Consider the following 12897-nt stretch of genomic DNA (forward strand, 5'->3'; position numbering starts at 1 on the left):
TTGAAGCTCTGATCCTGCTGGGACAAGACTTCTGACAGGACACACTGTCACTTTGCCAAAGTGAACTATACCCCTACACATGCCAAACACACACACACTGATTTTTACATGGAGAGGACAATGACAGTTGTTGATTGGACCAAAACAATACCACTGCCAAACGCACTAAACAGGCCTCACAGATTCACACCCATTTCAGCTTCCACGCTGCCAACAAGGAAACTGTATCTTACTGCTGTGTCGTCTGCTGCCAGCTGATGAGAGACTGAACTCACAGTCAGATGCTCCTCCATGCCTGGACATTTCAGCAGAAGATTGTCAGAGATCATCAGGCAGACAGAGACACTTAGTGCCTGGTGTTTGGCGGGAAGGAGGACATGAGATGTGCTGTTGAACACAACTATGAGGAGGAGCAAGTTGACTAAAAACAAATAAAAATTCTCATGAGTCATTTTAGTTTCCTATTTTTTTCTTTCTTGCCACACCTGCTAACTATCTTGATGTTCTGTTGGATACTTTGTATTTTGTGTAGTTTGCAGTTACTGTTTTCCAGAAAACCTTGTTCAAAACCAATCCCACTGTAGCCTCTTCTGCAGCATTTCTATGATTCCTTCCTGCAGCCTTTACTGTTGTACATTTTGTAAAGAGCTTCCTTTCTGCTCTGACATGGACGGTTGGTATAACAAACAAGACAAAAACAACAAAATATGCTATCTTTACATTCATTTTGACAAAGTGGACTCACTATTGAGAAATGCTTGTTACCAATTCTACAAAGAATGTATACAAAAAGCAGCATTTGGGCCTCAGACAGCCCAGCCCACTTGTATTCTCTGCTCTGTGTGTTCTGTTTCTGAACGTGTGGGGCTAAAGTCAATGCTTTCTCTGGACAACAGAAAGTTAAATCTCCTCTGTGATACACATCCAGAGCTGTTTTCATTTCTTGATTGTCACTGGAACCTGTTGAAATAACAGCTAAAATGAAAACTGCTCACCTTCACAGCAGCCACAAACTAGAAGGACTGCTGTGTTTGATTCTTCCCCTCTGACTCCTCATTTCCACAGCACTGAACATTGTAAGGCCTTTCATCAGGAAACACACCATTTATATGTTAGGAAGTGCACTGAATGATGGATATAAAGTCCATACGCCATTCATTAATGGATAATATTGATCTTGTTTTGTGTACAGAAAGAAGTTGACAGCAGACTGAATAAAAATAGAAATGGGCACAAACATTTTTGAAGAACTGTTTTTTTTTTTTTTTTTTTTTTTTTTACTGGAAATTAGCATATGGTGTGTATTAGATTCTTGAAATTTTGAAGTGTAATGAGTCCAAGAAAAATTTCTCCATGGAGAACATAGTCCTAAATAAAGTCTGACTCTATGTGAATGCTGCTTTTTGCAAGTGTCTACAATATGTTCATTTCGACCAAGTGAATGAGATCAGTAGGCTTCAATGCATCAGGGAAGTAAAAAGCGTGTCTGCGTTGGGAGGAGAGCACAGAGCAGTCTGTCTGTCTGTCTGTCTGCCTGACTGTGTGTCTTTCTGTCTGTCTGTCAGCCACATGACGCTCTTCACATCCGCTCAGTCTGTCGAGGTGGGAGCATCGAGCTCGTCTCTGGCATTCTGCGCGCCGGGACTTACTGCACCAATACGCACGGGCGCGACTCCGCCTTTCTCGTCTCTTTGCTCCTCCTGCTCACAGTCGACACCCAGGATTTCTCTGAGGCGGTGTTGTGCTGGTCGGCTGTGAGCTCCACGCTTCCTTTGATCAAAACAATTACTGTGCTCGGACCTCACTGCGTGGACTGACTGATACAGGAGACTTTTCCATTCCGTTTCCGACTGGCAGTACCGACACTGATTTTTCAGCTTTTTTTGACAGTCACAGTAGAGAGAGACAAGAAGGGCAGGGGAGAGTTGTTCTGTGTACTGACAGAAGTTGACTGCAGACTGATGAAAAAGAAAAATCAGGGACACAGAAACATTTTGAAGCACTGTTTTTTTTTTGGATATGGACATGTAGATAAGAAAACAATCAGTAGGCTTCACTGCTTAAGGTAGTAAAATGTTTCTGTTCAGGGGGAGAACACAGAGCAGTCGGTCTTTCTTTCTTACAGCCACGCGATGCTCGTCACAACAACTCAGCTTGTCGAGGTGGGAGCCTCGAGCTCGGCTCTGGCATTCTGCGGGCCGTGACTTGGTGCGCCATTACACACGGAAGCGACTCCGCTTGACTCTGCTCTTTGCTCCTCCTGCTCACAGTCGGCACCCAGGATTTCTCTGAGGCGGTGTTGTGCTGGTCGGCTGTGAGCTCCACGCTTCCTTTGATCAAAACAGCCTCTCCTCGGCGTTGTCGCCGCAGAGGTGTACCCCAGAGTTATTGGGCTCAGACCTCACAGCGCGGACTGACGTGAATCCTGTTCCAAAACCTATTCTGCGCCCGAATCATGTCCCAAAATCTATTCTGAGCGCGAATCCTGTCCCTGAACCTATTCTGCGCAGGAATCATGTCCCCGTTGCCTTGCACTGTCGCACAATAGATTATATGGCATGCGCAAATTCTGTCCCAAAACTTATTCTGCGCGCGAATTCTGTCACAGAATCTATTCTGCACACAAGTTATGTCCCAGAAGTTATGCTGGAAGATTTCAGCCAGTGGGAGCTTGCGGCACCGCAAGACAGGTTGCCCATGCATAAACCTATGTGAACCTTTAAAATGAATATTTTTTTTTTTTTTTTTTTTTTTTTTTTTTTGCTCAAGTACAAACTAATAAGCTTTAGGTGTTGGTTCAACATTGCGCTGTGCGGAAATGCGCTGTTTTGTGGCGTGCGTAAATCCTGTCCCAAAAAATATTCTGCGCGCGAATCCTGTCCAAGAATTCAGCGCAGAGATTTCACTCGACTTTGCACCTGTTTGCGTAATGCATTCTGTAAAATCCCTCCCACTGTGTTGCACTTGGTGATAAGGCGTGGTCACTCCTTAAAGGCGTGCCATTGTTGTGTATAAAAAAGAGCTTCAAGTCAGCTCTGCACTGACTTGCCTGTTTAGAGCTACACAGCAACACAGCTACTGTTGCTTCTGCTTCTAAACTGCTGAAGGCCAGAGGGCGAAGACAGGGTCCAGACAGGGGGAAGAGATACCTAAAGCACATCCTGAAGCCGAACTGGGCTCCTCTGTGACACACGAGCCAGTGCAGAAATCCTGGAACACACTATGGATGCTGGATGGCATCTTGTCTCATTTGTGCTCCAACAAACATTCCAGGCTCTGCTCATTTTTGTTGGGACATTCCAGCTTGGTTTGGGTGCTGAGGAAGGCGAACTTGTCCTGTACATTAACCGCCACGGAGAGCGCCTCGCTGTCATATTCATAAAGAGATGCCTGGAAAGGTTGTTTTGACTGAAGGAAGTGAGGAGCTCACAGTCGACCAGCACAACACCATCTCAGAGAAATCCTGGGTGTCGACTGTGAGCAGGAGGAGCAAAGACATGAGACAAGTGGAGGTGTGTCCGTGTGTGATGGCGCACCAAGTCAGGGCCCGAAAAATCCATGGGACGAGCTTGAAGCTCTGATCCTGCTGGGACAAGACTTCTGACAGGACACACTGTCACTTTGCCAAAGTGAACTATACCCCTACACATGCCAAACACACACACACACTGATTTTTACATGGAGAGGACAATGACAGTTGTTGATTGGACCAAAACAATACCACTGCCAAACACACTAAACAGGCCTCACAGATTCACACCCATTTCAGCTTCCACGCTGCCAACAAGGAAACTGTATCTTACTGCTGTGTCGTCTGCTGCCAGCTGATGAGAGACTGAACTCACAGTCAGATGCTCCTCCATGCCTGGACATTTCAGCAGAAGATTGTCAGAGATCATCAGGCAGACAGAGACACTTAGTGCCTGGTGTTTGGCGGGAAGGAGGACATGAGATGTGCTGTTGAACACAACTATGAGGAGGAGCAAGTTGACTAAAAACAAATAAAAATTCTCATGAGTCATTTTAGTTTCCTATTTTTTTCTCTTGCCACACCTGCTAACTATCTTGATGTTCTGTTGGATACTTTGTATTTTGTGTAGTTTGCAGTTACTATTTTCTAGAAAACCTTGTTCAAAACCAATCCCACTGTAGCCTCTTCTGCAGCATTTCTATGATTCCTTCCTGCAGCCTTTACTGTTGTACATTTTGTAAAGAGCTTCCTTTCTGCTCTGACATGGACGGTTGGTATAACAAACAAGACAAAAACAACAAAATATGCTATCTTTTCAAATGCTATCAGACAAAGAACAATAAATAAAAGAAGCATCAGAGATCACTCCATCATGATGTACCTCAAGCACTGACGTAAAGAGGTGCATGCACTGTATTGCTGCTGCTGGATAGCGTATAATGTTGTTGGTGGGGAAAACCGGAGCTTGTCTTTTAGTGGAATGATGTGACTTTGAGCCATGTGTGCAGTGCATTTTGAGCTTGCAATGAAGTGTTGTACCACAGCACATGTCGGTGTGGAGAAGTATACAAAGTATTTTGACAAAGTGGACTCACTATTAAGAAATGCTTGTTACCAATTATACAAAGAATGTATACAAAAAGCAGCATTTGGGCCTCAGACAGCCCAGCCCACTTGTATTCTCTGCTCTGTGTGTTCTGTTTCTGAATGGGAAAAAAAAAAATAAGTGTGGGGCTAAAGTCAGTGCTTTCTCTGGACAACAGAAAGTTAAATCTCCTCTGTGATACACATCCACAGCTGTTTTCATTCCTTGGTTGTCACTGGAACCTGTTGATATGACAGCTAAAATGAAAACTGTTCACCTTCACAGCAGCCACAAACTAGAAGGACTGCTGTGTTTGATTCTTCCCCTCTGACTCCTCATTTCCACAGCACTGAACATTGTAAGGCCTTTCATCAGGAAACACAGCATTTATATGTTAGGAAGTGCACTGAATAATGGATATAAAGTCCATATGCCATTCATTAATGGATAATATTGATCTTGTTGTTTTGTGTACAGAAAGAAGTTGACAGCAGACTGAATAAAAAACAGAAATGGGCACAGACCTGTTTTTTTTTTTTTTTTTTTTTCTTACTGGAAATTAGCATATGGTGTGTATTAGATTCTTGAAATTTTGAAGTGTAATGAGTCCAAGAAAAATTTCTCCATGGAGAACATAGTCCTAAATAAAGTCTGACTCTATGTGAATGCTGCTTTTTGCAAGTGTCTACAATATGTTCATTTCGACCAAGTGAATGAGATCAGTAGGCTTCAATGCATCAGGGAAGTAAAAAGCGTGTCTGCGCCGGGAGGAGAGCACAGAGCAGTCTGTCTGTCTGTCTGTCTGTCTGACTGTGTGTCTTTCTGTCTGTCTGTCAGCCACACGACGCTCTTCACATCCGCTCAGTTTGTCGAGGTGGGAGCATCGAGCTCGTCTCTGGCATTCTGCGCGCCGGGACTTACTGCACCAATACGCACGGGCGCGACTCCGCCTGTCTCTTCTCTTTGCTCCTCCTGCTCACAGTCGGCACCCAGGATTTCTCTGAGGCGGTGTTGTGCTGGTCGGCTGTGAGCTCCACGCTTCCTTTGATCAAAACAGCCTCTCCTCGGCAGTGACCTATTCTGCGCGCGAGTCATATCCCAAAATCTATCCTGAGCGCGAATCATATCCCAAAACCTATTCTGTGCACGAATCCTGTCCATGAACCTATTCTGCGCAGGAGTCATGTCCCCGTTGCCTTGCACCGTCGCATAATAGATTATATGGCATGCGCAAATTCTGTCCCAAAACTTATTCTGCGTGCGAATCCTGTCCCAGAATCTATTCTGCGCACAAGTTATGTCCCAGAAGTTATGCTGGAAGATTTCAGCCAGTGGGAGCTTGCGGCACCGCAAGACTGGTTGCCCATGCATAAACCTATGTGAACCTTTAAAATGAATATTTTTTTTTTTTTTTTTTTTTTTTTTTTGCTCAAGTACAAACTAATAAGCTTTAGGTGTTGGTTCAACATTGCGCTGTGCGGAAATGCGCTGTTTTGTGGCGTGCGTAAATCCTGTCCCAAAAAATATTCTGCGCGCGAATCCTGTCCAAGAATTCAGCGCAGAGATTTCACTCGACTTTGCACCTGTTTCTGTACTGCATTCTGTAAAATCCCTCCCACTGTGTTGCACATGGCGGATAAGGCGTGGTCACTCCTTAAAGGCGTGCCATTGTTGTGTATAAAAAAGAGCTTCAAGTCAGCTCTGCACTGACTTGCCTGTTTAGAGCTACACAGCAACACAGCTATTGTTGCTTCTGCTTCTAAACTGCTGAAGGCCAGAGGGCGAAGACAGGGTCCAGACAGAGGGAAGAGATACCTAAAGCACATCCTGAAGCCGAACTGGGCTCCTCTGTGACACACGAGCCAGTGCAGAAATCCTGGAACACACTATGGATGCTGGATGGCATCTTGTCTCATTTGTGCTCCAACAAACATTCCAGGCTCTGCTCATTATTGTTGGGACATTCCAGCTTGGTTTGGGTGCTGAGGAAGGCGAACTTGTCCTGTACATTAACCGCCACGGAGAACGCCTCGCTGTCATATTCATAAAGAGATGGCTGGAAAGGCTGTTTTGACTGAAGGAAGTGAGGAGCTCACAGTCGACCAGCACAACACCATCTCAGAGAAATCCTGGGTGTCGACTGTGAGCAGGAGGAGCAAAGACATGAGACAAGTGGAGGTGTGTCCGTGTGTGATGGCGCACCAAGTCAGGGCCCGAAAAATCCATGGGACGAGCTTGAAGCTCTGATCCTGCTGGGACAAGACTTCTGACAGGACACACTGTCACTTTGCCAAAGTGAACTATACCCCTACACATGCCAAACACACACACACTGATTTTTACATGGAGAGGACAATGACAGTTGTTGATTGGACCAAAACAATACCACTGCCAAACGCACTAAACAGGCCTCACAGATTCACACCCGTTTCAGCTTCCACGCTGCCAACCAGGAAACTGTATCTTACTGCTGTGTCGTCTGCTGCCAGCTGATGAGAGACTGAACTCACAGTCAGATGCTCCTCCATGCCTGGACATTTCAGCAGAAGATTGTCAGAGATCATCAGGCAGACAGAGACACTTAGTGCCTGGTGTTTGGCAGGAAGGAGGACATGAGGTGTGCTGTTGAACACAACTATGAGGAGGAGCAAGTTGACTAAAAACAAATAAAAATTCTCATGAGTCATTTTAGTTTCCTATTTTTTTCTCTCTTGCCACACCTGCTAACTATCTTGATGTTCTGTTGGATACTTTGTATTTTGTGTAGTTTGCAGTTACTGTTTTCCAGAAAACCTTGTTCAAAACCAATCCCACTGTAGCCTCTTCTGCAGCATTTCTATGATTCCTTCCTGCAGCCTTTACTGTTGTACATTTTGTAAAGAGCTTCCTTTCTGCTCTGACATGGACGGTTGGTATAACAAACAAGACAAAAACAACAAAATATGCTATCTTTACATTCATTTTGACAAAGTGGACTCACTATTGAGAAATGCTTGTTACCAATTCTACAAAGAATGTAGACAAAAAGCAGCATTTGGGCCTCAGACAGCCCAGCCCACTTGTATTCTCTGCTCTGTGTGTTCTGTTTCTGAATGGGGAAAAAAAAAATAAGTGTGGTGCTTAAGTCAATGCTTTCTCTGGACAACAGAAAGTTAAATCTCCTCTGTGATACACATCCACAGCTGTTTTCATTCCTTGGTTGTCACTGGAACCTGTTGATATGACAGCTAAAATGAAAACTGCTCACCTTCACAACAGCCACAAACTAGAAGGACTGCTGTGTTTGATTCTTCCCCTCTGACTCCTCGTTTCCACAGCACTGAACATTGTAAGGCCTTTCATCAGGAAACACAGCATTTATATGTTAGGAAGTGCACTGAATGATGGATATAAAGTCCATACGCCATTCATTAATGGATAATATTGAACTTGTTGTTTTGTGTACAGAAAGAAGTTGACAGCAGACTGAATAAAAAACAGAAATGGGCACAGAAACATTTTTGAAGAACTGTTTTTTACTGGAAATTAGCATATGGTGTGTATTAGATTCTTGAAATTTTGAAGTGTAATGAGTCCAAGAAAAAATTCTCCATGGAGAACATAGTTCTAAATAAAGGCTGACTCTATGTGAATGCTGCTTTTTGCAAGTGTCTACAATATGTTCATTTCGACCAAGTGGATGAGATCAGTAGGCTTCAATGCATCAGGGAAGTAAAAAGCGTGTCTGCGCCGGGAGGAGAGCACAGAGCTGTCTGTCTGTCTGCCTGACTGTGTGTCTTTCTGTCTGTCTGTCAGCCACACAACGCTCTTCACATCCGCTCAGTCTGTCGAGGTGGGAGCATCGAGCTCGTCTCTGGCATTCTGCGCGCCGTGACTTAGTGCGCCATTACGCACGGGCGCGACTCCGCCTGTCTCTTCTCTTTGCTCCTCCTGCTCACAGTCGACACCCAGGATTTCTCTGAGGCGGCGTTATGCTGGTCGGCTGTGAGCTCCACGCTTCCTTTGATCAAAACAGCCTCTCCTCGGCGGTGACCTATTCTGCGCGCGAGTCATATCCCAAAATCTATTCTGAGCGCGAATCATATCCCAAAACCTATTCTGTGCACGAATCCTGTCCCTGAACCTATTCTGCGCAGGAATCATGTCCCCGTTGCCTTGCACTGTCACATAATAGATTATATGGCATGCGCAAATTCTGTCCCAAAACTTATTCTGCGCGCGAATCCTGTCCCAGAATCTATTCTGCGCACAAGTTATGTCCCAGAAGTTGTGCTGCGAAGATTTCAGCCAGTGGGAGCTTGCGGCACCGCAAAACGGTTGCCCATGCATAAACCTATGTGAACCTTTAAAATGAATATTTTTTTTGCTCAAGTACAAACTAATAAGCTTTAGGAGTTGGTTCAACATTGCGCTGTGTGGAAATGTGTGTGGCAAAACGGGTGGTTGGAAAATAATGTAATAAGGCTTGAATGTAAAAGTGCTCGACAACGCCACCTGGGGGAATTTCACCCCCAGGAACTTAATTCAGGTTCGTAATGCACCCAGACCAGACGTGAAATCAATATAAAAATAGATTTATTTTCACAATATTAACAAAGTAAAATACAAACAGTGACAGGTCTTTTCAAATACTGTAATACGGCCACTACAACAATATCACTTAGGGTCACCAGTACCAGTATACATAGGAAATCAAAGCAATAACAAAGAAAAAAACTCAAAACAACCAAAGGAATAAACAATGAATTAAACACACTTAAACCACACACAAACCAAACATAAGCACACAAAAACATTAAGAAAGAAGACAAAAATAAAGCAGAGCAAATTATAATAAACTCAAAACACAATATTCATAATATACAACACCAAGTAAATAAATAAAATAAATCAGGGTTTACTGGGACTGACCCAAAAGTGGGCCAATTGCAGTTCGTCCCCGCGTACAATGGTGCGGGAGATCAGCCAATCACAGCACGGCACTTATAGTAGTCACTGACGATAACAAACAGGGTAAAACAAACAGTGGCGTAATTGCGGCCACAGTGGGAGCCAACAATGTAAATGCGGCTGTGCAAAACATGCGGCATGCAAGACAACAGATGAACTAACTGACAAGGCAGCACACACAGCAACACAAGACAAGCTCAAACAAGACAGCAGTAGAGTCCCGGTGCACCAGAGCGTTGACCGCCGGAGAGTGGAGCACCGCAGCGCACAGCCAGGCCAAAACGTGCCTACGAAGTGTGCACACAAAATAGCATTTACAATTATGTGGGTTACCATGTGAATGACCAGGCGTAACCCGGCTACAGGCCACCTACCACAGAGCAAAGAGCACAGGCACAGCGTCTCCGCCGGGGAGGAGAGGGAGAGCAGCAGGCCGCAGTTAAACGCTGCTGAGAGACCACAAAAAGAAAGTTTAGCGGCTAGCCGGATAGCAGCCACTAGCGAGCTGGATTACGGCTGCCGTTAGGTTAACTGAGCCGACATACCTGGAGAGAGCGAACAACAGCGTAGACGACCTCCAGTCCCACACAGCCGCAGCCAGCCGACAGCCTCACTGCAAGCACAACGTCAAGCAGGTGTAATGCCCAGAGACCGCAGAGACACCCAAATACCACAAGGCGAAAAGGGACTTACAATTTTCGGAGCGGAGAAGACCTGGCGAAATCAGCAACGCCAACCGCCACACGGTTCAAAGCACATGGAACGCCGACACACACACGGACGCCAGCACCGCGGGAGACAAGGTAGCATACTGAGCAAACACACACACCGGAGCAGTTAAAAGGCTAGCGGCTCCACCCCGCAATTAGTGCCGCGAGATGACCCACACCTGGTGTGGAGCAAGCGAAAAGGAGGGGGAAGGGGAGGAGGAAGAGACTATCCTGCTACATGTGCTTTTTTTGTGGCATGCGTAAATTCTGTCCCAAAACATATTCTGCGCGTGAATCATATCCGAAAACCTATTCTGCGCGCGAATCATATCCCAAAATCTATAAACCTGGTTGTTTCGGCCGGGTTCGGCTCTGGCATTCTGCGCGCCGGGATTTAGTGCACCAATACGCACAGAGGCGACTCCGCTTGACTCTGCTCTTTGCTCCTCCTGCTCACAGTCGACACCCAGGATTTCTCTGAGGCGGCGTTATGCTGGTCGGCTGTGAGCTCCACGCTTCCTTTGATCAAAACAGCCTCTCCTTGGCGTTGTCGCCGCAGAGGTGTACCCCAGAGTTAGTGGGCTCAGACCTCACAGCGTGGACTGACGTGAATCCTGTTCCAAAACCTATTCTGCGCAGGAATCATGTCCCCGCTGCCTTTCAACGTCGCATAATAGATTATATAGCATGCGCATATTCTGTCCCAAAACCCCTTATTCTGCGCGCGAATCATGTCCCAAAACCTATTCTGCGCACAAGTTATGTCGCGAAGATTTCAGCCAGTGGGAGCTTGCAGCACCGCAAGACTGGTTGCCCATGCATAAACCTATGTGAACCTTTAAAATGAATATTTTTTTTGCTCAAGTACAAACTAATAAGCCTTAGGCGTTGGTTCAACATTGCGCTGTGTGGAAATGTGCTTTTTTTGTGGCGTGCGTAAATTCTGTCCCAAAACCTTTTCTGCGCGCGAATCCTGTCCAAGAATTCAGCGCAGGGATTTCACTCGACTTTGCATGTTTTCGTACTGCATTCTGTAAAATCCCTCCCACTTTGCTGCACATGGCGGATAAGGCGTGGTCACTCCTTAAAGGCGTGTCATTGTTGTGTATAAAAAAGAGCTTTAAGTCAGCTCTGCACTGACTTGCCTGTTTAGAGCTACACAGCAACACAGCTATTGTTGCTTCTGCTTCTAAACCGCTGAAGGCCAGAGGGCGAAGACAGGGTCCAGACAGAGGGAAGAGATACCTAAAGCACATCCTGAAGCCGAACTGGGCTCCTCTGTGACACACGAGCCAGTGCAGAAATTCTGGAACACACTATGGATGCTGGATGGCATCTTGTCTCATTTGTGCTCCAACAAACATTCCAGGCTCTGCTCATTATTGTTGGGACATTCCAGCTTGGTTTGGGTGCTGAGGAAGGCGAACTTGTCCTGTACATTAACCGCCACGGAGAACGCCTCGCTGTCATATTCATAAAGAGATGGCTGGAAAGGTTGTTTTGACTGAAGGAAGTGAGGAGCTCACAGTCGACCAGCACAACACCATCTAAGAGAAATCCTGGGTGTCGACTGTGAGAAGGAGGAGCAAAGACATGAGACAAGTGGAGGTGTGTCTGTGTGTGATGGCGCACCAAGTCAGGGCCCGAAAAATCCATGGGATGAGCTTGAAGCTCTGATCCTGCTGGGACAAGACTTCTGACAGGACACACTGTCACTTTGCCAAAGTGAACTATACCCCTACACATGCCAAACACACACACTGATTTTTACATGCAGAGGACAATGACAGTTGTTGATTGGACCAAAACAATACCACTGCCAAACGCATTAAACAGGCCTCACAGATTCACACCCGTTTCAGCTTCCACGCTGCCAACAAGGAAACTGTATCTTACTGCTGTGTCGTCTGCTGCCAGCTGATGAGAGACTGAACTCACAGTCAGATGCTCCTCCATGCCTGGACATTTCAGCAGAAGATTGTCAGAGATCATCAGGCAGACAGAGACACTTAGTGCCTGGTGTTTGGCAGGAAGGAGGACATGAGGTGTGCTGTTGAACACAACTATGAGGAGGAGCAAGTTGACTAAAAACAAATAAAAATTCTCATGAGTCATTTTAGTTTCCTATTTTTTTCTCTTGCCACACCTGCTAACTATCTTGATGTTCTGTTGGATACTTTGTATTTTGTGTAGTTTGCGGTTACTGTTTTCCAGAAAGCTTTGTTCAAAACCAATCCCACTGTAGCCTCTTCTGCAGCATTTCTATGATTCCTTCCTGCAGCCTTTACTGTTGTACATTTTGTAAAGAGCTTCCTTTCTGCTCTGACATGGACGGTTGGTATAACAAACAAGACAAAAACAACAAAATATGCTATCTTTACATTCATTTTGACAAAGTGGACTCACTATTGAGAAATGCTTGTTACCAATTCTACAAAGAATGTAGACAAAAAGCAGCATTTGGGCCTCAGACAGCCCAGCCCACTTGTATTCTCTGCTCTCTGTGTTCTGTTTCTGAATGGGGGAAAAAAAAAATAAGTGTGGTGCTTAAGTCAATGCTTTCTCTGGACAACAGAAAGTTAAATCTCCTCTGTGATACACATCCAGAGCTGTTTTCATTCCTTGATTGTCACTGGAACCTGTTGATATGACAGCTAAAATGAAAACTGCTCACCTTCAC

The 12897-nt window shown here is 45.4% G+C and overlaps 1 long non-coding RNA gene across 2 annotated transcripts; it reads right to left on the minus strand.

Annotated features, from left to right (window-relative positions):
* Positions 1 to 9115: 9115 nt before the first annotated feature.
* LOC115368124 (uncharacterized) lies at positions 9116 to 10391 on the minus strand. Of its 2 annotated transcripts, none has more exons than XR_003928984.1 (4): positions 10201 to 10391; positions 10053 to 10120; positions 9882 to 9956; positions 9116 to 9794 (listed from the first exon to the last, which is right to left on the minus strand). It is a non-coding gene; the product is annotated as an uncharacterized LOC115368124 (long non-coding RNA). The 2 variants fall into 2 exon arrangements; XR_003928985.1 differs by having other exon boundaries at positions 9882 to 9953; positions 10201 to 10390.
* Between the last annotated feature and the right edge of the window lie 2506 nt (positions 10392 to 12897).

The sequence above is a fragment of the Myripristis murdjan genome, chromosome 11 (assembly GCF_902150065.1).
Source record: "Myripristis murdjan chromosome 11, fMyrMur1.1, whole genome shotgun sequence".
In the NCBI taxonomy this organism is placed as follows: domain Eukaryota; kingdom Metazoa; phylum Chordata; class Actinopteri; order Holocentriformes; family Holocentridae; genus Myripristis; species Myripristis murdjan.